Source organism: Dipodomys merriami, unplaced genomic scaffold, assembly GCF_024711535.1.
Source record: "Dipodomys merriami isolate MVZ:Mamm:240054 unplaced genomic scaffold, mDipMer1.0.p SCAF_616, whole genome shotgun sequence".
NCBI classification, from domain to species: Eukaryota; Metazoa; Chordata; class Mammalia; order Rodentia; family Heteromyidae; genus Dipodomys; species Dipodomys merriami.
Window position 1 is genome coordinate 150,723 of NW_027206198.1, and position 23,992 is coordinate 174,714.

Here is a 23,992-nt window from a genome sequence, read left to right on the forward strand (position 1 = left end):
TAAATAAGTACCTGAAAAGCCATCACCTTTGGACTTAGCTGAAAAGGTTTCAAAATATGATCAAATTTAAAATGAAAATGACAAAATAGACACTGAAAAAAATTGTAAATGTGAGTGATCGACCAAACGATATGTTTTTTTCCACTATACACAGAATTTTAGAGAAATAAGATCAATAGCATTTTTAGGAACAATAAGAGTTCCTTGTTACGAATAGGGAACCATGGATATATGCCTGTATAAAGATTGCATCATTAAGTACTTAAATTTAGAGGGTACTACATGCTTCAGAAGCAGGTCTACCCAAATTACAATACAGAGATTAACATGAAACTTGCACAAAGATGATATGAAAATTTGTGAAGTATTCCATAATTTTCATTCTTCTGATGCAAGAAATGAAAAACAGTTATTAAAAAGTTAATTACAAAAAAAGTGTAAAAATACATGTAATTTATAGACTTAAAGGTTAGTTTGACATCAGTGTATTAATTCTTCACCTTAGAAAGGCCTTTACATAGCATAACCTTTACAAAACTTGAAATTAGATAACATTGTAATTTTATCCCAAAGAAATAAAATAATATAAGGACCTAGGAAAAAAAGAAATCTTAAACTTCTTCTATATGGAATGCAATCTGAAAGGACACATTTATTAATGAACCTATACCTTATATAACAATGTAGAATTCCAAGTATTATATCTAGGAGTGAATGAAATAGATTATGGATATTATACAAACATAGATATACTTTTTTCAGAAAACTACGAGGAAAAACTAGTTTCTATACTATTCATTTCAACAGATAAGTTAAAATTATTTCTGATTTAAAAAAATCACAAACTGCAGAAATCATTATAGATGTATACAAACAACTCTTGAATATATTTTGACATCAAAGTCAGGCAAATCACTTGGAAGAATACCATGGAATCCATGAATTTTTAAAGTAAGATATTGCTGTTGCTTTGTATTGTGAAAAAAAAATTAAGGGACACAAAGGATGGACTGGCATTTTTGAAATTTAAGACACTTAACCAAACCATTACGACTTAGGAGAACAATTTGTACAGCCTTCCACAACTTCAAAGAGGTAGTGATACATACTTATCCTTTTGGCAATATTAAATGCAGTTTCTTCCAAGTTTTTCTTCAGACCTGGTTTGATATAATTATTCAAGAGTGTATCTTTTCTATTTCTATTCCTAGCAGCAAGATGCAAGGCAGTCAAGAGGCCTTTAGTTTGGGTATTGGTATCTGCATCATGATGAATTAAGGAAGAAAGCCACTCTAATATTATTGTACATATAAGCACTGTGCAGGGTTATCAGCCATTCAGAGTTATTGCATGAATATCTGCCTTGAGCTACCAACTCATGGACAATGTCTAAGTGTCCACTCTAGGCTTCCCAATGAAGAGGGTTATACTCATCCTCATCCCTAGTATTCATCTGGGTGGCCTTTTGGGAAAGTTGTCTACACACAGTAGTAAGCCAATTAATTTCATCATCCCAAAGAATAAATTTGCTTGGATCCTACTCCATTTTTTTTCTTGCAATTGATACCATTTCTCACTTTTTCATCTTGTTCCTCGTCTTTGTCAGAATTTCCTAACCAGAGACTTTGAGTGCAAGTGGGAATGAGATGTCCACGTATTTCACCAAGAGTTCACAATGGTTGAACTGGTCAGAAAAATCTGGTGAATTTCCTGCATATGTTTTTTCACCATGATTTATTTTCTCTTTTTCCATTTTTACTATTTTAAATTATTCTAACTGCATAGTAGGGAATTGATAGAGAGCAGAGGAATGATTTTCCTCAGTATTCAAAAGTACAGACTGAAAATGAGGACCAGTGGGGTCTTCATGTGTAGCTTATTCTAGGAATGAGAAAATAGGAAACAATGTCTTCTATGTCAATGATTTGGGAAATACCATGTTATAGTGTAAAAGAACTCACTATTCAACATAAAAGCTTTAAGAGCTTTCTAATAGCTTTCTAATGATGGTATCCAACATTAGAAAAAATGTATAATGCAGTAGTAAAATAGAAGACCTTTGTATGACTACCTAAATTCATGTTTTTTTTAAATAGCTATACAATTCTGAATTTTTTTTTAATTTTTATTGTGAACATACTGTACAGAGGGGTTACAATTACATGGGCAAGGTAATGAGTACATTTCTTATCAAGCATTGTAGCCTCCTCCTTTGTTTACCCTTCACATCCCTTCCCAGCCTCCCCCTGCCTCCCACCCAATCCTGCCCCCACACCAAAGTTGTAAAGTTCGTTTTCGACATGACAACTTGTACTTCTCATTGTTGCACCTGATCCATCTGTATCCTTATTTAAATGAATTGTTTTTCCCAATCCCTTCCTCAAATTTTACCGACATCAAATAGAGAGAAAGCAAAGGTTATACTGTGGGGGAGGGACATACAAAGCAACAAAGAAATAATCTTTTATATGCGTTAGAAACAAATGCATGAAAGACAAAAAACTTTTAAATATATATCTAAGGGTTCATTTTCCTAACATCACACTATCTGACCTTCTCTGCTTGACTCATACATATACTAGAAATTGAAAATAAGGGAAACCATGGGACCTATGCTTATTTGGGCTTGGCTTACTTCACTTAATATAAATATTTCCAAGTCTTTCCATTTCCTAACAAATGGGGAAATGTCATTCTTTCGGATGGAGGCATAGAATTCCATTGTGTATATATACAAACCTTTTCTTGATCCATTCATATACTGAGGGGCATCTGGGTTGGTTCCATATCTTAGCTATGATAAATAATGCTGCAATAAACATAGTTGTGCTGGTAGATTTAATGTGGTCTTGTTTGTAAACATTTGGGTAAATGCCCAAAAGTGGGATTGCTGGGTCATAGGAAAGCTCTATGTGAAGTCTTTTGAGGAACCTCCATAGTGCTTTCCAAAGTGGTTGAACAAGTTTACATTCCCACCAACAATGAATTAATGTTCCCTTCTGTCCACATCCCCTCCAGCATCTGTTGTTGTTAGAGTTCTTGATTTTTGCCGTTCTAACTGGAGTGAGGTGTTATCTCAATGTTCTTTTGATTTGCACTTATTTTATGGCCAGGGATGTTGAGCATTTCTTCATTTGTCTATTGGCCATCCTTCTTTCTATTTCAGAGAAGTTTCTCTTTAAGTCTTTCTCCCGCTTATTTAATAGGCAGTTGTTTCTTTGAGGATTTGTTGTTGGGGGGTTTAATTTTTTGAGTTCCAAGTATATTTTAGATATGAGACCCTTGTCTGTTGTATGGCTAGTGAAGATCTTCTCCCAATCCGTGGGCTTTCTGTTGATCTTGCTAGCTATGTCCTTTGCCATGCAGAAGCTCTGCAACTTCATGCAATCCCATTTGTCCATCCTTTCTTTGATTTGTTGTGTTTCCAGGTCTCTATTAAGAAAAATTCGGCCTGAGCCAAGGAGACCTAAGGTTTCTCCTATTTCATTCTGTAATGTTTTCAGAGTGTCTGCATTGACTTTGAGGTCTTTGATCCATTTGGAGTTGATTCTGGTGCAGGGTGATATATAAGGATCTAGCTTTAGTTTTCTACAAGTAGTTAACTAATTTTGCCACACCATTTACTGAAGGGGCGTTCCTTCTTCCATTCTAATTTTTAGCTCCCTTATCGAAGATTAGATGGCTATAGGTCTGTAGGTTCATTTCTGGGTTTTCAATTCTATTCCATTGGTCCTGAAATCTGTTCTTAATACCAAGCTGTTTTGATTACTATGGCTTTATAGTAGAGTTTGAAATTTGGTATTGATATTCCTCCAGCAGTGTTCTTTCCGTTGATGAGCGTTTTTGCTATTTGGGGTCTTTTATTGTTCCATATGAATTTTTGGATTGCCTCTTCTATTTCCTTGAAGAATGAGGTTGGAATTTTGATAAGTATCGTGTTGAATTTGTAGATAACCTTGGGAAGTATTGCCATTTTCATGATGTTAATCATTCCAATCCAGGAGCATGGGAGATTTTGCCATTTTTTAAGTTCTGTTTTGATTTCCTTTTTCAAGATTTTGAAGTTTTCATCATAGAGGTCCTTCACTTCTTTGGTAAAGTTAATTCCTAGGTATTTTACTTTTTGTGGGGCTATTACAAATGGAGTTATTTTCCTAATTTCAGCCACACTTTCCTCATTGCTGGCATACAGGAAAGCCATTGATTTTGGGGGATTAATTTTATACCTTTCTACTTTGCCAAAGTTTTGAATCAGTTTGAGTAATTTTGGTGTGGAGTCTATGTGATTCTTTAAATACAAGATCATGTTGTCTGCAAAGAGGGAGAGTTTTATTTCTTCTTTCCCTATTTGGATACACTTTATGTCTGCATCTTGTCTTACTGCTGTAGCTAGACATTCTAATACTAGATTGCAGAGAAGTGGAGAGAGTGGACATCCTTGTCTTGTTCCTGAATTAAGAAGAAATGGCTTTAATTTTTCACCATTATGTATAATGCTGGCTTTAGGTTTGTCATATACAGTCTTTATTCTGTTGAGGAATGTTCCATCGATTCCTAATTTTTCCAAAACCTTCATCATAAAGGGGTGTTGGATCTTGTCAAATGCTTTTTCTGCATCTATTGAGATAACCATGTGGTACTTACTCTTGCCCCTGTTGATGTGATGAATAATATTAATTGATTTGCGTATATTGAACCAGCTTTGCATCCCTGAAATGAATCCTGTTAGATCGTGGTGTATGATTTTTTGGATGAATTGTTGAAGTCAGTTGGCCAAAATTTTGTTGATAAATTTTGCAACAATGTTCATCAAGGAAATGGATCTATAGTTCTCTTTATTTGATGAGTCCCTGCCTGGTTTTGGGATGAGGGTTATGCTGGCTTCATAGAATGTGCTTGGTAGTGAACTTTCTCTTTCAATTTCATTGAAGAGTTGGAGGAGTATTGGTGTGAGCTCTGCTTTGAAGGACTGGTAGAATTCCGCTGAAAACCATCTGGTCCTGGACTTTTCTTAGCTGGAAGGTCTCTTATTGCTTTTTCTACTTCAATGCTTGATATGGGCCTGTTAAGCTGGTTGAATTCATCTTGGTTTAGTTTTGGGATGTCAATATTTTCTAAGACAAGGTCCATTTCTGTCAAGTTCTCAAACTTATTAGCATAAAGTTTTGAGAAGTATTCTCCTGTAATGTTCTGAATCTTGGTTGTTTCTATGGTGATGTTTCCATTCTCATCTCTGAGTTTATTTATTTGGGTGTATTCTTTTCTTTTTCTGATAGATTTGCTAAGGGTCTGTCAATTTTGTTAATTTTTTTTGAAGAACCAACTCTTTGTTTCGTTGATTCTTTCTAAAGTTTTTTTGGATTCTAATTCATTTAATTCTGATTTAATTTTAATTATTTCTTTCCGTCTACTGGATTGGGGTTTATCTTGCTGCTATTTTTCATGGAGGTTTAGATGTGTCACTACTTTGTTGGTTTCAGATCTCTCCAATTTGATGTTGTAGGAGCTCAGAGCTATAAAATAGCCTCTGTGTACTGCTGTGTCCCAGAGGAGCTGGTTATTTGTGTGCTCATTTTTGTTGAATAGCATGAACATTTGAATTTCCTTCCTAATCTCTTCCATGACCCACTCGTGATTCAGCAGTGAGTTGTTCAGTCTCCATGTGATAACCAGACTTTCTTTGTGGCTTTTGGTGTTGAGTTCTAATTTTATTCCCTTGTGGTCAGAGAGAATGCAAGGTATAACTTCAATGTTTCTGAATTTAGACAAGTCTGCTTTGTGGACTAAAATGTGGTCTATTTTGGAAAATGTTTCTTGTGCTGCTGAGAAAAACATGTATTCTGTTGCCGCTGGGTGAAATATTCAGTAGATATCTGTTAAATCTAGTTGATATATGCAGCTGTTTAGGTCTGTGTTTTCTCTGTTGAGTTTTTGCCGAGTTTATCTATCTAGTGGAGAGCGTGGTGTGTTAAAATCCCCAACAATTAATGTCTTTTGATTTATATGGGATTTGAGGGAAAGTAGTGTTTCTTGGATAAATGTGAGTGCTCCATTGTTTCATGAGTAGATATTTAGAATTTAATATCATCTTGAAGTAGAGATCCCTTAATTAATATTTAGCATCCTTCTTTATCCCTTCTCACGAATTTTAATTTGAGTCTATTTTATCCGATATTAGGATTGCAACTCCCGCCTATTTATGGGGGCCGTTTGCTTAGTAGATTATGTTCCAACCTTTAACATTGAAAATGTGTTTGTTTTTACAGGCAAGATGTGACTCCTAGAGGCAGTAGATAGAAGGATCTTGTTTTTTATTCCAACTAGACAGTCTATGTCGCTTAATTGGAGAGTTCAGTCCGTTAACGTTAAGAGAAAGGTCTGAGAGGTATTTGGGAGTTCCTGCCATGTTATCTACCTTCTTGGGGGCTGCAAAAACTGGGTTCTTCCTATGGTTCTTGGATTCTCAGTTTGGGTGCAGTTTCTTGGCATTTATTGTGGTCTCCTTGGTTTTCTATGTGTAGGACATTTTTAAGAATCTTTTGTAGGGCTGGTTTGGTGGAGATGTATTGTTTCAATTTTTCTTTGTTATGGAAGGTTTTTATTTGGCCTTCATTTATGAAGGAGAGTTTAGCTGGGTACAATATTCTTGGTTGATAGTTGTTTGTTTTTAGGGCGTGGCATACAACATTCCAGGCTCTTCTGGCTTTGATTGTCTCTGCTGAGAAATCTGAGGTGATTCTAATTGGTTCACCTTTATAGGTGATCAATCTTTTCTCCTTGACAGCTTTAAGGATCTTTTCCTTGGTCTATGTTGATCCTGTGGATTGTGATGTCATGGTGGGATGTCCTATTCTGGTCTGGTCTGTTTGGAGTTCTAAAACCTTCGTGTATCTGAATAGGTCTATCTCTTTGCATGTTTGGAAATTTCTCTGCTAGGATCCTGTTAAACAATTTTCTTAGGCCATTAACTCTTGTTTCTAGGTGCTCTTCTACACCCATTACCCTTAGATTAGGCCTTCTGATGGTGTCTTCCAAGTGTTGGATAGATCTATCATATTTCTTGGACTTGTCTTGGATGGTTGTATGTTCTTTCTCTATAATATCTAGGCTATCTTCAAGCCCTGAGATTCAATCTTCTTTACCTCCTTAATTTGATGTTCAGTGTTTATTCTCAGATCACTTGGTTGTTTGGTTATGGTTTCCTTGGATTCCCATTCCTTCTGTTGGGTTCCATTCATCATTCCCTTTGTGGTATCCCTGACTTTCTTCAGCTCTTTGTTAATGGATTCCATGTATGCCTTTAGTGATCTTGTGTATTCTCTTCCGGCTGTCTCAATTTCTGTATTACTCTTTGATTAGCTTCCTCCCGTTTGTGCTTTTCCTGTAGTTCTCTTTGAGTGTTCTCAGCCTGCTAATGCCGTTCCTGCCTTTCTATTTGTGTATTCTCAAGCTGCTTATGCAAATCATGTATCAGTTTTTGAGTAGCTTCCTCACGCTTATGATATTCCTGTATGAACTTTTGGATTGCCTCCTGGCTCTCCCTACACGTTCATACAGTGTCGCTACCGCCTTGACCAGCAAGGAAGACGCGACACCGGACTCTTCTCTCTGCAGTTTATTCAGGACCTTTGAGTAATCTTCTGACCCCAACCCCGGGGAGAATTCCCCACAGCCTTAAGTACCCACTGGGTAGCCAACCCTGATACACCACGTGGGAACCACCAATAGGTTTATGTGCATGGAAGCAAGCCAGATTCTTTGCCTTAGCCATATAAGGAGTTGTTTACCACGAGAGCACTCGCCATCGGGAAGGTGGAGGGCGGAAGCCGGCGCCATCTTCCAGGTGCGGCCTCTCGCAGCTCTCTACAATACAGAGTCCTTTGTATGCTTTCAATCTTTTCATTTCTCATGTTGCCAGCAGTGTCTGTAGAGCTATTTGTGAATTTTCCTTTGGATTATTCATTATCTGTTCTGTCCCCTGATTATCAAAGTTGGGAATTTAGATAACCGGATTTGCAATTTTTCTTGTGTTTTTCCGGCTTACTCTGCCCATTTGAGGTAAAAATAGCACCAGTTTTGTGCTAGAACACTATCCTAAGGCAAGCATCAACCCAAGTCTGAATTTGCACAGTCAGTCTACAGCTACAATTTAGTTCGATAGATCCATCTATTCAACATCAAACAAAAATACATTAATGGGCTACGAACCGCAAAGAATTTGGAAGACCTGTAATGATTAGGGTTAGGGAGAGATGTGGATAAAAAATAGGAATAGATTGATGTGGGGAGGCTCAGGGAGAGTTAACTAAGTCCTAATCTCAAAGCAGGAAATAGGTTGGGTAGGATGAAAGTAGAGAGAGTGAATAAAAGAAGAAAGGGAACGGGAAAATAAAAGACCAGAAAAAATAGAAAGGTAAAAATTAATAACATTATGTAGATGCGATAACAATCTATTTAGATAAGAAGGTGAATTTATTGAGATAAGGGGAGGGATATAAAGGAGATGTGAAAAACTTAAAAATAAAAATGCTTAAAATATTATATAGGTATAAAGAGGTAGTACTGCTATTTAGGAATTTAAGTCTTAACGGTTTTGAATTCAGTGATAAATTTGTGGATTAAGTGTCTACCCAATGTGGGTAGGGTCTAATAGTCATCTAAGGGTTTATCTGAGGATGTGCAGTACAAGAATTAAGTCACATAAAGAAGAACGAAAGAGAGGAGAAGGTGAAAAAGATAAGAAAGGAAGAAGAGAAAGATGAGAATTTCAGTAGAGCTAAGCAAAAAACAAAAAGATAATTTAAAAAGACAAAAAAAAGAGAAAGAAAACCAAAAAAGAAAGAAAAACGCACACTCACTTATTCGTAAAAAAAAAATTATATGAGGGAAAAAAAAGTTTCTGGAAAACAATTTTTTTTCAAAAAAGGCAAAGATTGAAGATTAAAAAAAAAAGTTTTAGAAAAAAAATTTATAGAAGGTACCAAAAATAAAAAATGAAAAAAAAGAAGAAGACGAAAGAAAAAAAAAAAGTTCTTTAATTATTTTTGGAGGAGTGGGAAAAGTCTTGTATCTCTCTTGGGTCTGTAACCAGCCTCTTGTTGGAGTCTCTGGTCTGCATGTGGTCCTGTGCCTTGGTTGGTTTCTTAAGTCAGTTTGTTCGAACAGGCAGAAAAATGCTCTGCTTTACCCAGGATTTGGCGATCCTCTTCCCAGGCTGGTTCATTGGGAGGCAAATCTGCTTTGAGTGTCAGAAAAGAGGGGGAAGCAGTGATGAGGCTAGGTTCTGGTTAGAATTGAGGCCTTTCAACAAACACTAGCTTTTCCCGGGGGCTAGTTTGTGAAAACTCACAGAGCCCAGCCTGGAGCCATTCTCATGGTTTCTGTTTACTGAATTTCAATTGATTGCCCAGGCTGCTAGAGTTAGGGGCAGCCTCTGGCTCTGATTACCCAGTGGAGAAAGCCACTCCAAGGGCTGGCGCCGGAGCTGGGTGACTTTTCCCTGGGTGGAGCTGAGTCTGGCAGGTCATGCTGCCATTAAGTTCTTGTTACCTGCTAAATGACTAATTTTATTCGAAGGCCTGAGTTAGAGCTAGCAGCTCCTCCGAGCTTTGTCGGTATCCAAGATGGAGATCTCCGGTGCTGGGGGGGGGGGTGGCCTTCCCTCCTCTGCTCCCTGAGAAGGAGTGAGGATGTCAGGCTTCTACTCACACTGAGTCTTGGTTCCTGGATCGTCTCTGTTCTGCAAACTGCAGGATGAAGATGTCCGCTCTTTGTCGGTTCTTGCTTGTGTTGAGTAGAATCTGCTCACCTGCAGTGTCTGGCTCCTTCGTCCTGGAACTCTCTGTGACTCAGGTAGGCTCCTGCGCTTGCCCACCATCGCCATTGCTGCCACCCCCGCGGCGGCTGCTGGCAAGAGCTCAAAAGTGTCTACTTGCCTGGGTTTCCCCTCTCTGGCCTAGCTCTCTATCCTGTGATGGCACACTTCTTGTAATTCTCTGGCTTAGGACTGTTCACTGGAACTCTAAATCTGCTTTTTATTGGAGAGCTTACTTAGACTCCAGCTTTTCCTCCGCCATCTTCCCGGAACTCCCAATTCTTGTTTTTTTTTTTTTTTTTTTTTTTTTTAATACACTTGTTTTCATCTACAAATAGTCCTGTCTATTGTCTTCAGGTGATTTTGATGATTGAAGATGCTTAATGAGAAGTCAAAATGTATTAGTAGTCCTTTGCTATCAATTAAATTTCACTTTTTCTTCTTGGAGAATATAATGATCAAAGCAATAGTTCACAATCAGCAAGCAATAGTTCAGAATCATGGTTCAACTGCAAGTGAATCACCAGTAAGTAATCCGCGATTCCATTTTCCACATAGTTTTGTCACAGATACAATCTGCCTGCCTTCTCTAGTTGATTTCCTAGCCTGGACATATTCCTTCATTGTACAGGAAAAGTGTAATTCACCTGATTTCAGTCAGATCTGTTAGTAGAATTATCAAGTATTTAGATTTTTTTTTTATTAACTTAGTTGTGGGGCCTGAACTCTGGGCCTGGGCACTGTCCTTTAGCTCTTCAAATCAAGGCAAGCGCTCTACCACTTGAGCCATAGAACCACTTCTGGATTTTTCTATTTGTGTGGTGCTGTTTTGGGAAATGGCAGAGCAGAAGGTGAAATGATGCAACCAAAAATATAAAAGCAAAATAAATTAGGATAATTATGGAGCAACCATATTGTCTATAAGAACCATGAAAGAGAAAGAGGAAGAGATATAGATGTGCAATGACTGAACTAGCCACAAAAACCATGCTTCTAATCAATTTACAGAGCAAACAATTTTTTAATTTTTTAAAAGAGACGGAAATAATATTTATATATAGAAATTAGTAAATACATTTTAGTCGCCTACATAAAGAGAATAATCTTAATCCTTGGGCTGGGAAGGTGGCTCAGTGGTAGAGTGCTTGTCTTGCAGCTTACTACAGTGCAGAGACAACTTTCCAAAAAGGCCACTCATATGAATACTAGGGATGAGGATGAGTATACCCCTCTTCATCTGGAAGCCTAGAGTGGACACCTAGACATTGTCAATGAGTTGGTATCTCAAGGCAGATATTCATGACATAACTGTGAATGGCTGGACACCCCTGCACAGTGCTTATTTGTGGAACATATTGCAACAGCACACACACGCCACACACACACACACACACACACACACACACACACACACACACACACACATCATCATCATCATCATCATCAGATTTCTTCTTAAGTATTTTTGTGTATGATCTTAAGAAGAAATTTACATTACTAACTTGAATTTCTGACAGGATAATATCATCACTGTACATCTTGCTTCTATATTCTCAGTTTTAAATTAATATCTAAGTATGTGCCTTACATAAGTACAGGAAAAAGTAGGAGCCACACGGGTGGCTCAGGTCTTTAATCCTACCTAATAAGAAAGATGAAATCTGATTATTGTGCTTTGAAACCAGACAAAAAACGTCCATTACATTCTCATTTGAAAGTAACCAACAAAATCTAGAAATGGCGCTGCAGTATAAGCAGTAAAATGCTAGCCTTGAGAAAACTAAAACAAAAAAAATAACAAATTCTGGGACAGAGCCAGGCCCTGAGTTCAAGCTCTAGCATTACCTCTAAACTAATGAATGAAAGAATGAATGAATGAATGAATGAACTAAAAATAAATTAAGTGGTCACATGTGGAGAGACAGGTAAAATGTAACAACCGTGGTGACTGGATTATGTATTATTTTGTAATAAGTTAAATTATCATTTTTCCTAATCACTAATATTTTATTTGAACTTTTTTGTACAATGAGCCCTGAATTTGGCATGCATGTATATGTGTGTGTACATGTGCACACATGTGGGTGTATGTGTGTGTGTGTGTGTGTGTGTGTGTGTGCTGTTGCAATGTTGCTTGCCAATGTAGACAGAGTGAGGCTAAAAAGAGCTGTGTTGCAATGTTGTTATTTATCAATGTTCCGTCCTGTCATTTCAGTGGAACCACCCTTCTGTACATTTTATTTGTCAAATAATAACATCATCATAATCAAAGCATTTACATCATTAAGTTAGATAAAAGAGATCACTTTCAGCTCTTAGTATATGTTAGTTAAGAAGATACACATATAATTATGTAGTAAGTTATTGCTGTAAGATGACTGTCAGGACAAAATATGTATTTGACCTCTTAAATTGGATATATTTTTAAGAAATACTCATGGAGTGATTTTGACCAACTTGACCAAACAAGTATTACAAGATATGTATTGTAAATTTTTTTTCTTTTATGCATTTGTTTCTAACACATTTATAAGATTATTTCTTTGTTGCTTTGTATGTCCCTCCACCACTGTATAACCCCTGCTTTCACTATATTTGATGTCGGTATAATTTGTGGAGGAGAAGGGGAAAAACAAGTCGTTTAAGGATACAGGTGGACCCATTACAACAATAAGTACAAGTTGTCATGTCGAAAACGAACTTTACCACTTTGGTGTGGGGGGGAGGATTGGGTGTTCAGGCGGGGGAGGCTGGGAAGGGATGTGAAGGGTAAACGAAGGAGGAGGCTGCAATGCTTGATAAGAAATGTACTCATTATCTTGCCCATGTAATTGTAAGCCCTCTGTACAGTATGTTCACAATAAAAAATAAAAAATAAAAAATAAATATGATTCTCACTTGTCAGCCTCCTTAGTAGCTAGGGTTACAAGCATGAGCCACTGGCGCCTAGCTATATAATTAATTTTTACACATTTATGAAGTATGGAGTGGTAATCCCATTCATTTATATGTTGTTTAATGATCAAGCTACATCATATCCATTAATTTTTGCATGTAACACTTCTTTATAGTGAGAATGCTCAAAAACTTTTCTTCTGGCTATGGTGATATATCTATTCTTAACTATAATAACTTTGCTTCTTGTAGTATAAAATTAATATATTTACTTTTAGTCATGGAAGTCTGCTAATTAATGTTATATCAAACATGAATTGTAAAGTGAAAGAAATTCATAGTTCCATTACATGTTTAAAGAAAATGATTATGCACTTTTTCAATTATATTTCTTTGGAATGTGTAATATTCTTTGATTTCACTTAAAATTGGTAACAATTATATTATATCAAATTGATTCAAACTTGTATTTGAAAATTGCACACAGCACAAATATACTTCCACTTTCTTCTAACACATAATTAAAATAACAGTATAGGAAAGTTTGGTGTTAGCTGTTCATGTGTAGAATCATACAAACTGAGGATGCTAAGTCCTGAATATTTTAGTTCAATACCAGTCCAAACAGACAAAAATGTGAAAACTTATCTCCAATTATCTAGCAGGAAGCAGAAGGTGAAGATGTGGCTCAAGGAATGGCGTGTCATAAGCCATGAGCACAAAATACAACAGAGACAATTAAACATTGAGTTCAAGCCCTAAAAATGGAATATACACACAAAAGACAACAACAAAAAAGTAGTATAAACATCAATAATAAAGACAAAACTAGTAGAAAAGATCATGAGAAATGTTGTGTGAACATCTGGAAGTCAGAAATCATTTGCTCGAATTTTGATTCATTAGAGGTAAAAGTCACAGTATAATTTTAACAATCTCATTGAAGTCATTTATGTTGAAACCTGGCTATTGGGTAACATGTGAAAGAGCAGACTGGATTTCCTGACATAGTAGACATTGCCTGAAACTATACACCATCCCACTCTGCAAAAATCTAAAATCGTGCCTGTTAATTTCAAAAGAACCTCATGGTAGAGACTTTTTGGTCCACACAGACTGGGGTCCTTATTTTGTGGCTTCAGACCAGTGCTTTTTTAAATAACCACTCCTGTTTTACTCCCCTTCACTGGTGAAACTATACCCTAAGCTGGCACCAAGCCACTCCCTAGAATAGGGCAAGAGCATTTGCTGATGCTCTTCCAACTTCTCTCTGTGGCTCTGGATATCCAGACTCTTGTAGCTAGGATGGGTTACTTTGATGTCCAGGTTGCCTCAAACTGGAGATAAACATGTAATGGATATGTCAACCTGAGTTAGTTTCAAACTATGATCTTCAGATCTGAGCCAATATGCTCAGCCCATTATTTCCAGTAAGTTACTTAATCTTTCTGACACTCAGGTTCTTCCTGTGTGGAAAGTGAAAAGAATTACTTTGTGGACCTATGAATCCAGTGGGAGTTATGACTAGGTGCAGGAAGTATAAGTGTTCAGGATGAGTGGACTGAGTCTGACACTCTCATAAAACTACTAGTATTTATATTGAAATGAATTCCATGAATTGGAAACAAGAGGGGTTTTTCTGTTCTTGTTTATCCTTTTATGGACATTGAAGGAGCCACAGAAATTCAAGGAGAAAAGGCAAACCAATGCAGCAGTTGTACTCTGTACATATTATATTCACAATGAGCTAAACTTGTGGACAGGGACAGGATGGAAAACCAGAGAGAGAACAAAGTGATGAGATTGTCAAACAAGAAGTGAACTCATTAGCGACTTATAAAATGGTGATCTGTATATACACTACCTTAACAAAAACCATTTGAAAATCCAGGTTGATGATTCTCTATTCCAGTTTTTGTAGAGGTCCTTAAGACTTAGGTTCACCTGGAGTTTTTGAAGGTCACATTATATGATAATTAATGTAGAACCAGAATCTCTTAAGAAATGTTATAAAAAGTATTTCATTCTTAGTATCTCTTTCTCTTTGTGTGGCGATACTATATGTTGTCAGATCTAAATTTTTACTTTTTGTTTTTAGTACTTGTCAGGTATTGAATCCTTCTTAAAGCTTTGTGACAAAGGTCTGCTATATCATGGCAACCTGCCCCTAACTAAAATGGTAATTAATCTTTGAAATTAATGTACTTGAGTATTTGTTTTATTTATTGATTTAATTTGTGGGTGGTGCTGAACTCTGGGCCTGGTTGCCATCCCTCAGCTCTTCAGCTCAAGTCTAGTGCTCTACCACTTGAGCCACAGTACCACTTCTACCTTTTTCTGCTTGGGTGGTGCTGAGGAATCAAACCCAGGGTCTTGTGCATTCAAGGTAAGCTGTCTACAACTGATCCACCTTCTCAGCTCTTATGAGTGGTACGTTTGTGCACAGGTCTATCAAGCAAATCTATTGAGCAAATGTATTCAATTGCCACTAGACATATTCAAAATTATGAATTATCTGATATTTTATTGAATAAAACTCTTATCATTGATACTAGGAAGTGTTTGTTTCCCTATACTAAAAACATGGAGGAGGGTTTTTAAACTAAAACTACAAAATAAATTTTAAGATCTTGTTGCTAACAAATGTGTCCAGGTGTTATTACATGAAACAGAAAATTCAAAATGTTTTTTTTCATGAATACAGAGATCAAAGGTCTTATAATTCTTATTTCAAGATGCAAATTAAAGGGGAAAAACAGTCAGGAGGTAAAATTTATATTGAATGTTAATAGTTAAAGAGGAAAAGAAGATCCTAGATGACAAATTAAAGACAAAGCAATATCAGATCACCATATGCTCAAAATTAAATAAGAAGGTTTAATTGAAAAATTGAGCTGGAATGTGCACATCAGGCAAAAGCAAGAAATCAGAGCTTACCACCAACATAGAAACACCATAATGCATATCTCACAAAAAGGAAAAAAGTTCCTTGTCCTTGATTTCAATGATACATATAACCCCCCATACACGCACGCACGCACGCGCGCGCACACACACACACACACACACACACACATACACATACACATGAATGTATGCAACAGCTCAACCTACTCACATCCATTCAACATGAATCAAAGATCTTCCTATAATATTTGGAACTTTAAAAGTTTCTAGTCTTGGAAATAATTGATAACAGATGCATAAGCAAATATTTTCTGAATAACACTCTGTTATGTAAATGAGAATTTCTGATGCTTATATCTACTTAAAATATCTCTGAATCTCGGAAGAATTAAACAAGAGACAATACGAATTTGGGACTATACTTCTACTAGCTATTTTGCAAAGGCTTAATAAGAAGTTATGAGAGCCAATATTAAATACCAAATTAATACATTAATACATGTGTAAGTGAAAGACAGTTATCAGAGACCTATGCTGCCTCCAATTCTCAGCAGGCTTCACACTGTGACAGCTTTGATTCTGCTGTGCCAGGCCCAAAGTTCTTTTCCCTAGAGCAGGGGCCCTGCTGGGCTTGGGAATGGGGTCTGTGTGGAGAGGGAGGAGGTCACAGGGGAGGCCAAGCTTTGGTTGGGGCTAAGGGCGGTGGGGAGAGGATGGTGGGGAGGCCCTGACAGAGGTTGTGAAGGGAGGAAGAGGCAGTTGGGTAAGAGCTCATGCAGCAGCAGCCCTAAAGGCAGATAGGTTCTGGGGAGTGTCTGTGAGGTGTTGAATTTGGGGTGAATTTGCTAGGGCTTGTTTGTTTGGTGAGGAGAGGAAGAAGTCTCCAGTCCCAGCCAAACAGATAATGAAAAATGAGACAACCAATGCATGAAGAATTTCAAGAACAAAGGCAGGGACTTATAGGTAACCTCTAGGGGCAGTGAGGACAGCAAGGTTGGGCCTGTGGTTGCCATGCCTCCCTTGATGCGCTTGGAAGTGAGGGCCAGCTCTGCTGTGGGCTAGGCCTGGCTCTTGCCTTGAAGCAGGCACCAGGAATTGTCAGCACAGCCTCAGCCTGCCCCAAGGAGGTGGCCTGTTGTGGGTGCTGTAGCCTGGGCAGTTGCTAGGAGGCTATACACAGAAGGGCAGAGGTAGTATGGCTGGTAGGCTCTGCTCCAGCCCAGCCAAGCTCAGGGCCACTTGGGAAGTTCCAGCTCTGGATCATGATCAGGAACTGCTCCAGACAATTAGGGCCTTTGCAGACCTGTACAGTGGCTGCCACGTGTGGGTTGTGAACCTCCTTAGAATAGCCGAGGAGTCTCAATGGAGAGGTACATTTGCTTCTGTGCCTCTCCCATCTTCTGGATTCCTGCTCTCCTCCTGCCTCCTGCCATGTCCAACTACAGGAGTCAATGTCTCCAAGCCAATGAGAGGCCATCCCGGAGATGTTCACAGGACTTTCCAGGCTGCTTCACCATGAATGCAGAGCTCACAGGGTGCCATCTTCCAGGCAAAGCATACCCCCATTTCAGCTTGGCGATCCCTGCCTAGAGGACCACAAACTGCATTCTTACACAGAAATCCAGGGGTACACAAAGCTCTCCTGCTCAGGTGTGGAGCAGCTGTGGAGCCAACTGCAACATCTTGATTGATTATCTAAAAAGAAGAGGAAAAAAGCTTCATTGTCGCAGATACAGCTGCCCCTGGGGTTCTCTGTGTACACTAGTTTTGTGCATAGATAACGATCCCCAAAGACCACCACGAAGCCAGTCTCATGTGACCACATTGGAGACATTTATTGCAAGCTCGAGCCTGGACTCACAACTGTCACCATTGCAGTGGGTCAGAGTTGAGAGCCCTGACCCTTCAGTTAACTGGGTAATCTTATAACAATCTTATTAGCTATCCAGTGCAGGCTAAGCAATAAACAATAATTTGTGGAGGAGAAGGAAAAAAAACAAAACGATTAAATAGGGATACAGGTGGACCCATTGCAACAATGAGATGTAGAAGTTCTTATGGAGAAAAACGAACTTTACAACTTTGTTGGAGGGGAAGGGGGGAGGACGATTCCATGAGGGGGCAGGGAGGAGGATGGGAAGGGATGGGAGGTTGAAACAAAGGAGGAGGCTACAATGCTTGATAAGAAATGTACTCATTATCTTTCCCATGTAATTGTAACCCCTCTGTACAATGTTTTCACAATAAAAAAGTAAAAAAAAAATTAAAAATTAAAAAAAAATCTGTAGCTTTAGGTACTTCCTGTCATCCGCTAATGGCTATTGCTAGGGGAGTTATGGGCAGAACGTTATTGTGATATTTCACGTTTTTTCCAGGAACCTGAGTTCTAACTTTCAGTAAAAGTCTACTTACAACGGGTACTTTCAGTAAAGGTCTTCACAATGGATACTTTCAGAGTATTTGGAGTTTAAGTCTAGATTGCCTGTACTTTGGCAAAAACTTCTCACTAGGCGTGTGTGTGTATGTGTGTGTGTGTGTGTGTGTGTGTGTGTGTGTGTGTGTGTGTGTGTGTGTGTGTGTGTGTGTGTGTGTGTTATGTGAGAGAGTCAGACACAGCTGAGGTTTGGGGTAAATACTCTTGCCCTTCAGCATTGAGTTTTGGTATCTATTGTTAGTCCCACCTCCCCAATTTTGAGTTCTAAAGTTGTCCTTCTAAATACTTTTATCCTTTGATCTTCTTGATATTCAGATTCCTAAGGTCTGCTTATGAACTTCAACATTTGCTTCATGAAGGTGAAGTCTTTCTTCTAACATTTATGAAGCACTTTGCTCTCTTTAAATGCAGTTTGTGCTGTGTTAGTGGTTTTACTTAGCCCAGACTGTGGTGGCCCAGGCTGTGCCTGTTAATTCTGAGATCAGTTTAGGCCAATATGAGATACTATACTTGTCAGTATATCAGTGAAAGAAGTTCAGCATCTTAATTGAAACAATTTCCTGGCTGTAAATACAAAAAAAAATCCAGTGATAAAAATGTACAATCTGTTGTTTTTAGTTAATTGTGCACAATTGTAATGAAAAAAAATCTTTATACTAAAATGAGTATTTGTAATGGGAAAAAATAAAATGTTATAAATCTTAAAAATCGATCAAATACCAAAAGAAAAAGAAAGACACTAATCAGGAATGAAGGGAAAATGTAGTGTTTAATAAATAAATGAAATGTTTGAGATTCATATCCAAAAAGAAAATAAGAAGGACAATAAAGAGGAAAGTCACTGAGATCCTATCTTACACACCAGAATAGCTATCACCACTCAAATAAATAAAATGCTGGAGAGGCTGAAATAAATCAGGAACTATATTTGGTTTTGTGGCATTGTATACTAGTGCAAACCATAGGGATATCTTAATGGAAGTTTACACAATATCAAAAAGACAGATATGTTGATGTCCTTTACCGCATTTGGATACATATTGAAGGAATATAAATCAACATGAAGATCCATGTTCATGGCAGCAATATTCACAGCAACCAAGCTGTGTAATCAACCTAGATGCACCAGAAAGAGGGAATGAAGAAAATGTGCTATTCATAGCTGTGAACATGTTCTGGTATATGAGAAGTGAATGTTTCTACTGTATCATTGCTAAATATTTTGAATATATTCCTAATCCTACTTTCACTACGTTTTGTGGCATTGTGTTTTTGCTTTAATGAGGAATGTCCATATTGATTTTCAGACCAGTTACAATAGGGTGAAGATATCCTATAATATGTGGATATTAGATCAAAATTTAAATATATCAATGAACACATAGAGGACCATCATATATAGTTTATAATTTGAACCAATTTTAAGAAGGCAACAGTTGGGGAAAACGACGCTTTTAGAAGCTTAACAAATTCACAGACATGGAAAAATACAAAAACATGTGAAACTAATTACTGCTAATAGTAAAACATTTTTCTCAAGTTTTAACAATGAAACTATTAAAATAATACTTAATAACATCAAATAAATATGCCATGGAAGAAAATGTACCATACATATACGTTTCCCCATAATTTGTTTTACTTTATAACAAATGGATTAGAAGAAAGTGTAATTATATGTCTGAAGATGCTAACACTTTCAAGTGTCATTGATTGAATCCAGCAAAGGAAAGTAACAGAGAAGTAGAGAGTAAGAACAACCTGGGGTATGGATAAAGATACTCAGTAGAACTTTGTGAGGAAAGACTGTGCTCCGTTTTCCTGATCAAAATAGAGCTAGGACAGCTAACTTTTGACAGAACACTTGTAATGTAGAGTAGTGGAGTTAGTAATTTAGGTAGTAATTTATTACTTTTATTCCCTAATCTTATGATGTGATTCCCAAATGATGTGAGTGATACTAGATTTTCTTTTTTTTTTGGGGGGGGGTCCGGTTGTGGGGCCTGAACTCTGGGTCTGGGCGCTGTCCCTCAGCTCTTCAGCTCAAGGCTAGTGCTCTAACATTTGAGCCACAGCGCCATTTCCACCTTTTTTCTTTTTGCTTATGTGGTGTTCAGGAATCAAACCCAGGGCCTCAGGCATGCAAGGCAAGATCTCTACCACTCACCCACCTTCCCAGCTCCCTGATTCTAGATTTTCTGAGCCCTTTTTTTCACCAAAAGTTTCTAATTCCTCACACTGCCAATGGTTCTTTTGTTACTCTCATTTCTCCTTGTTTCTGAACTAAACTCCTGTAACCTTTTGGTTCATGAGAAAGAGCTGGAGAATATGAGGATGGCTTGGAGTCTGAGCTAACGTCCACCAGTTTGGAGGATCTGGTAAAGAACTTCCACCTGGGTCTCAGAATCTGATATTAATTGACCTCTTTGGAAATGGAGAAACTCACTCCCTCAGACAGAATCTGTCATTCCTTGACTTTCTCTGAAGAGATTTGATACTAGGGCACAATTCAGAGAATCAGCTTTCCCATTGTCAGAAGGAACAGGTTGAAAACTAAAAGTGGCCTCAGGTCCCAAAGGGCCAATCAGAAACCAAGAGATCACACTTTCCTCCTCATCAAGGACCTTCTGTTAGGAATAGAGTCTGAGCAAAGTCTAAGATGGAGATAAACTGAGACTGGGCCTAAGGAGTAAACAAAAGATTGACCCTCTCTTTGATTACAAGGGAGTTATGTAGTGAGACATGAAAACTTCCTTCTTAAAAAAAATTCACTAGGTAAGTTATCTCACTGCCACTTTGCAGGAGGTCAGTTTCCCCAAAGGAGAAGTTGTTAAATATTGTGACTGCCAGTTTGCTCTCTAGGCTGTTGTCTCTCTCACCCCTTCTCATGTCAGGAATGCATTCCTTCTTTCAGGCACACAGCTACCTGTCCTGACTCCTACGCAGGAATACTGTAGGCTGTTCTTTGGCTAACCTCTTGCATTTAAGGTAGAATAGGCCCAGGCTATGGTCATGCCAAGAGATAGATTCAAGAGGTGAATATAAGCTCAGATTTGTACAGAACAACAAACATATTGAAAAAATTAAATTAAATTAATAGGTAAGTAATTTAGGGTTTATAGCCACAAAATTAGGTAATTATTAGTAATACATCTAGAATCACGGATTAGGAAGAGAACAGTGAAGTAGGTTCAGGATACAATGGAAAGATACACCATAGCCATAACAGTAGATGAGAGTATGAAGGAACTATTGGCATAGATCCATTTACTCTCTTAGGAGTAACCTTGGATAGGAGGCTTTTAGAATAATATCTAAAAGAGAGTGACTTTCTGGGCACTTGTGGCTCCCACCAGTAATCCTAGCTACCCGGGAGGCTGAGATCTGAATATTATGATTCAAAGCAAGCCCAGGAAGAAAAAGCCAGAAGTGGTGCTGTGGTTCAAGTGGTAGAGCATGAGCCTTGAGCTCAGGGACAATGCCTAGGCCCTGAGTGCAAGCTTTAGGATCAGCAAAACAACAAGAAACAATAATGATAAAAGAAATCAAAGGACTTAAAGATATGTGATGGAATGATGATCATGTGTAACTGTTTAGCGATCATAAAAGGAGACAAAATTTGGAGCAAAATGATACCTATTTTTTACTAATCAAGGATGCAAAGCAAATGCCAAATTCCTCTTCTCAAAAATTTCTAAACTTGGGCTGGGAATGTGGTTCAGTGGTAGAGTGCTTGCCTTGCATGCATGAGACCGTGGGTTCGATTTTTCAGTGCCACATAAGCAGAAAAAGCCAGAAATGCTGCTATGGCTCGAATGGTAGAGAACTAGCCTTGAATTTAAGAGGTGAGCGACAGTGCTCAGGCCCAGAGTTCAGGCGCATTGTCCGGCCTAAATAAAAACAAAAAAATAAAACAAAAGAAAAAACTTCCAAACTTATCTTTTCTCATAATTGAAGAGAGGCTCCTTTTACATAAATTCTCCTTATCTAGCTCAAGGTCATTAGAACTTCAGTAGACTTTTCCTGTTGAGATATAATGCCTCTAACTCTACTGAACCTAACCATGGCTAGGAAAGTATGGACATTGATACGTTTGTTATATTTTTCTTATAAATATATAATACTGTCAGTTATTATATAATATATTATAATATAGAATATATTATATATTGTATTATATATTAAATGTATTATAACATGTATTATGTATTATCAGACTTCCTAATTTTAGATGTAGGAACAGGCAACATATTGAAAGAAAAATGATTGAATCTCTGAGTTATTTCTCTACCACAGTACAATACCAGGTTTCCTTCTTATTACCCAGAGAACAACATAGGAAAGCAATGCCCATGGTTGTGGTTCTCTGGATTTTGGAAATTGTGATCATATATATATATATATATATATATATATATATATATATATATATATATATGAAATAGATCATATATATATTTAAATATATATAACATATAGTTTAATAATAGTGAATATGTAAAACTATAACAACAGATAAATAAGTGAATACTTATGTGCACACCCTCCCATTCACCTTCATGTATAAGAATTTCTTTTCTTGCTCCTATTCACTAACACAGGGAGTATATGAGTTGCCCTTGAATTGACCTGGACGTTCTTTATTCGTATACTGCAGCTTCACATCCTTTGTTCCCTAAGTAGCCAGATGCTATGTATTTAATAACAAAACTGTTACAGGCAAAAGTGTTCACCCTGAAACATAGAGGAACTTGGATTTCAGAAATGCCACAAATAAGTGGGAGGTACAGCAGTACTTTTCAAAATTGAATAGATTATATATTTATTAGAAAGCTTGTAAGAAAAAACTTCAGTGTAGGATGATACACTTGAAGAAAACTACAGTTTAAATTACATATAGCCGGTGCTGCAATAGACAATAAATAAGAATTAAAAAAATAAATTATATAAGACATCAAATTACAAAGTTCCAGGGCATTTCCCTACACTTGAGAACTAAAGTAATCCATATTAAAAATAAATAAATGAAAAGACGAATATTTTATACCAAATTTCAAAACATACTATATGTTATACAAAGGAAATGCAATAAGCATGCATTTTACAGTCTAGTAACATCGTATGGTATGAAGAATCTGATTAACTGATTCATAAAAATCAATACAATGCAGTTAAAACATCTGATATCTCAAGTGTCAACTTAGCAGAATACTTTCAATCTATGGTGTCTATTTTGCATATTATTCAGCCCTATGCATCCTACAATGGCATAAGGCTCTTCCTGAGAAAGTCCAGAGATCCGTCTACTGTGAGTGCTCAATGTAGACCTGTTCCCATTCTCTTTTATTTGGGCATTTGATAGACTGACTATCTGTTAATTGCCAAAGGCACAATTTAGACAGGCTTCCAGTAATGATATTTTAGCTCTCAGAATAAAAGGGAAATTGAAGACAGAAAGACAGAGGGAAAATCTACCAGATCCCTGAAAGATTTCTATCATTGCGCTAAACCTGTAGTTTTCTATTGACAGTTGAACAAACTGCAGTAATTGCCACTCCAACCACATGTCCAAAAAGTGGCTTTCCAAATATTGGCCTATTTTCACTTTGGTAAAACAGGACACACTATTGTGGCCCCGTTTTACTTAAACTATCAGCTATGGTTGACCCAAAGTTTAGTTGACCTTACCAATTTCTTAAATTTTAGGTCATCACACAATCACTTCATAGCCCTTAAACATTAAAAATACCTAACCATATAAGTCTGCATTACATATTTATTACTGTTTTTCTTCATTTGTCATGTTTTACATATTTGTGTATGTAATTAGTGATGTGAGTTCCAGTAGCCTGCCCTCAGTATAGGTAATCTAAATGAATTATTGAAGGCAATTTCATTTTAATCTCTTTTTTTTGCCAGTCCAGGGGCTGTTATAGTTTTAT

The 23,992-nt window shown here is 37.3% G+C and overlaps 1 pseudogene; it reads left to right on the forward strand.

Annotated features, from left to right (window-relative positions):
- Nucleotides 1-282: 282 nt before the first annotated feature.
- Nucleotides 283-379, forward strand: LOC138814844 (U6 spliceosomal RNA; annotated as a pseudogene).
- Nucleotides 380-23,992: the final 23,613 nt, after the last annotated feature.